Consider the following 4,589-nt stretch of genomic DNA (forward strand, 5'->3'; position numbering starts at 1 on the left):
GGAGCAAACCAAGTTTGCAAAAAGTAGGAGGAAGAGAAAGGCTTTCCGCAGGGAGGGAGGTCCTGGAGCAGGAGTCAGATGCAGCTTTCAGGAAATATCTGGGGAGGCAGAAGAACCCAGTGCAGAACGGCTTCAAACACTGGCTGTGACTGTGGAGGAAGGACAACATGGAAGCATCAGAGTGCCACCAGCCTGGAGGGACAAAGAACGTGGAAAGAGACAATGAGTGTGAATTCAGTGGGACACCATCAGGAAACCACTGTCTCCATCCATGTCCTGGTCGGTGTATCCTTTCTACAACTTGGCAACCTCTCCAAGAAATCCCATAGCATTTCTGGTCATTTTCAAACCATGTCTACAGTCTCATCTTTAGGTAAGCATAAATGTAACTCTCATTTCCTGCTTACAATAAGACTTCTCTTCTCTCAGCTGAGGTCTGACTCCTGCCTTTGTTTGGGTAACCAGGATTAGGAAGTGCAGGCTGCTTCTACTGCTGTCTTCTTCTAAACTCCAACTCCCAATACCATGACCTCCTCTCCCCACCCGCAAGGTGAAGGAGGAGGGCCGAGAGCAAAGAGCAAAGGCCTATTTACTTAGCTTTGCTGTTCGTAGTCTGTCAAATGTAGACTCTCTTTCTCTCCCAAGTTGTATGTGCAGATGATTTAAATATCTCCTAGTCAGGGCACTCTAGTCTGCACTGTTCTCTAGTAGGATACCTTCCAAATGACCTCTTACTGTCCCCTGCAGTGCCCGCCCTCTAGGGGTGCACCCACAGTCTCCATCTGCTGGGGTCCTTTCACTTCAACCGGCAGCCTCCTGAACCGGCTCAAACCTGGCTCCTCTCGGTGTCCACTTGTTGTGATGTGCAAAATCCCGGAAAAATGACACATTTTGAGCACGGAGGAAGTTTCCAAAAGAAGCAGAAGTTAAAATTTCCTCCAAGCAGGAGTGATGGGAAGTCCGGAGTCAGAAATTAAGGTGAGTTTTAGAAAGTAAATGGATATTTTTTTTTGCACAGTTATGTTTGTGGTTTGAGAGTCATACCTGCTAAAACGGTAAGTCTCCTCTAGAATGTTGTCCCTGGAATTATGTAATACATGGACCTAATCATCTATTAACGTAGGCCAAGTTTTTGCGCATTGCAATACATTTTCTTGGACTTTCTTGGAATGGTTGAAGAGAAGGAGTTGTCAATTGCCGTTATCTTATAGGAGGCAGGAGGAATGAGTTACTCTCTAATCAGTTTGTAACCATGTAAATCATGGTATCCAATGAGGAGTGCCTTCTGGTTTCTCATTCAAGATTTAACAACAGTCTTCTTTAATAGAACAATGTGAAGAAAGAGCTTCCTTCCCCTCCTCTCCTCCCCTTCACCCTCCCTCTTTCTTCTTTTATCAGTTGATCAATAGTACCTCAACATCCACAAGTCACTGCTAATTGCTAATTGTCACGAAGTTGGCTTCTGTTTACCATCTACTTTCCAGATTTTAGCTTGTCCTTGTTGTGGCAGCAGGGGACCATCATGTTTTGATAATTTGCTATTCTATTGATCTTCTCTGTTAATTTACAAAATAGTTAGCAAAAATATCCATTACCTGGGCATTTATCCAATATTAATAACCATTCTAAAAGGACAAAATTCCATACTTAGAAATATGTGATGTTTCTGTGTCACTGGATTCCACTTTATCTCTAAAGACCCAGATGCTGCTGGGTCAACCTTGACATGCTTAGTTAATGCGAAAAAGAGAACAAAGAAAATAAACCTACATAATGGGTCTGCAGTTAAAAAAAGGAGGCAGCATGGTTGGGGGGTCTCTCAAGAATCACACACCTATGTATGCTGCATCTCACTCTGGCTTTCTGACTTGTCAAATCTTTTGATTTTTCAATTACACATCTCTGAATCCTTAGAAAGGTAACAATACCTAAGCCTAGAAAATCTGTTAAAATTCTTAAAAAAGAAACAAAAAGCAAGGAAGGTGGAACAGAAACAGAAATGGCTCTTTTCAGCTCACAAAACAGAATATGTTTTTGGAAGGATGACATGGTTTCATAACAATTTCAGGTCAATAGTTCATATTACTCTTCTAAGGCTCATCCCTTAATTGGTTATGAGTTCTTTTATAATTGTCCTCAGAGTTCCCTATATACCCATAAATGCCTATTCAGCAAAATTGGCAGATTAAAAACTCTCATTCTTTAAATGTGTTCAAAAACACATTTTATAAACTAATTATGTATTTCAGACCAGCTAATTTTTGCTGATAAAATACATGTTAGATATGCAGATTTTATCCCATCATCATCTCCACTGATTACTGACAGCATTAGCGGGGATCCAATAGTGTAGAATACAATTAAATGAAACAATTTCAAATGGATGGAGGAGGGCATTTCGTCCTAATGTGTATCATTTTATTTTAGTGAAACCTATTGCACACGTATATTTATTAGCCATTCACATATCTCCTAGGCACTGATGAGCCATGCAAAACATAGTGATGGGCTGAGAAGTATCCCATGCTATTGTACTCAAAGGTAATTCACATCTAAATCCTGGAAACGGTGCACTGAGTGGGCAGTAAACCGGTTTAGATATGACAGCTGGCAACATCATCCACTGGGCAGCACATTGCTTCTAAATCCCATTCAAGGCCATCCTCTCCTGAAAGCAAATTACATCTCTCCACTTCTTAATTTCTCCAGCGTTAAAGGTTGGGAGAAATGCTTGGGAAGAGGGAACACTGGTGAAGATTCCCAAGGTCTTGTTTTATGAGAACTTTCCATTTCACACCAATTTATAATTCATATATTAACTAGGTGGTTCTTAAACACATTCGGGGAATCCCTAGCCTTAAAACCTTTAAAATATCTGAGGATTTTAGTTACCTCCATAAGGTGATGGAAGTAAGGTAGAGTATAACACTCCAAATACAAATACATTGTATTTATATAATTATAATTGGATTTATAAGTCTATATCACTGTCTGCCTACTTTTTGTAAATGTCAATATTTGCATGTATTAATTTTTAATAGTTACATCTTAAGTCAGGAATTTTGACTTAAATTTGAGGAGAAAGGCAAAATAGGAACTTCTTAGCTTGAGCACAAGAAAAGCGAAGTGTTCTCAATTCTCATATTAAAATCACCTGAGAGATTTTTAAAACTACTGAATCCTTGGATCCACTCCAAAGCAATTAAATCAGACTTGCTTAAGAGACCTGGGCATCAGGATTTTACAAAGTTATTCAAATGTTTCTGGTATGTAGCTGAAGTTGAGACCCACTGGAAAAGGTCAACCGACAACCAGTAAGAAGAGGAGGTGTCTTCCAGCTGTGGTGGAGTCTGGGGAGTAGGGCAAAAACTGTGCTTAGAGCATAATGGAATTGCCCTGGGAGCAGTTCTGCATGAAGAAAGAAGCTGAAGAGCCAGTTAGGGCTTGATGGAATAAAGCAGGTAGGCTTTTTTTTTTTTTTTTTAAATTAATTAATTAATTTTTGGCTGTGTTGGGTCTTTGTTTCTGTGCGAGGGCTTTCTCTAGTTGCGGCAAGCGGGGGCCACTCTTCATCACAGTGCGCGGGCCTCTCACTATCGTGGCCTCTCTTGTTGCGGAGCACAGGCTCCAGACGCGCAGGCTCAGTAGTTGTGGCTCACGGGCCCAGTTGCTCCGCGGCATGTGGGATCTTCCCAGACCAGGGCTCGAACCCGTGTCCCCTGCATTGGCAGGCAGATTCTCAACCACTGCGCCACCAGGGAAGCCTAGCAGGTAGGCTTTTAAGATCACCACGTGAAGGAGGACTTGGTCTGGGAAGAGGCTGAATCAAAATTTCACGACAGTGATGTTCAGAGGGTCTCAATCTCATATATAATCCTATTCTGTTGACTGTAATCACCAATCTGCAGAATAGTCAACAAATCCTGCATTAAAGGAACTTCTGAGCAATCAAAAAATTGCTATTCATGTCTTAGCCCTGAAGACAGTTAGGAAAGAAAAATTTGCATTAAATGAGCCACTATGTATTGGGCATTAGCTCTGCATGAGACACTATGGAAGATATAAATAAATACATGGTCTCTGCCTCTTATGAGCATATTTCCCGTGAGTTGGAAAGAATTGTAGCACCAATCTCATGTTCCATATTATTGCAAATGTTCACTTTCAAATCATCTTTCTTCACGCCCTACTTCTTCAACACAACTTAAGAACTGTTTAAAAACAGTCAGTGACTAGTTGTCATGGAGTGGGTCAGATTGTACGTGCTATGGTTTTAAACAAGAGATCACTGTGGACAGGGCTGACCTAGGAGAAGCCTTCACAGGGGGCTTATACCCGAGCTGGGTTTGAGGCTGAACTGGCTGTAGTTAAGTGACAGGAGGGTGTTGTTGGTCTTGGGGATGCGTTTCCCTGCTGTCACTGTTGTCCTCTGGGGGAGTCAGAGACAGGTTTGGTTTGCTGACAGGCGGCCTCACTGCACCAGCATCTCCAGGAGAGGTGACACCACACACGAGCCAGCTTCCACAAAAGGCTGCGTAACTGAACCTCTGTCCACACTGCCACACATTCACACACTCTGTGAACCACAC

The sequence above is a fragment of the Eschrichtius robustus genome, chromosome 18, assembly GCF_028021215.1.
Source record: "Eschrichtius robustus isolate mEscRob2 chromosome 18, mEscRob2.pri, whole genome shotgun sequence".
Taxonomy (NCBI): Eukaryota; Metazoa; Chordata; class Mammalia; order Artiodactyla; family Eschrichtiidae; genus Eschrichtius; species Eschrichtius robustus.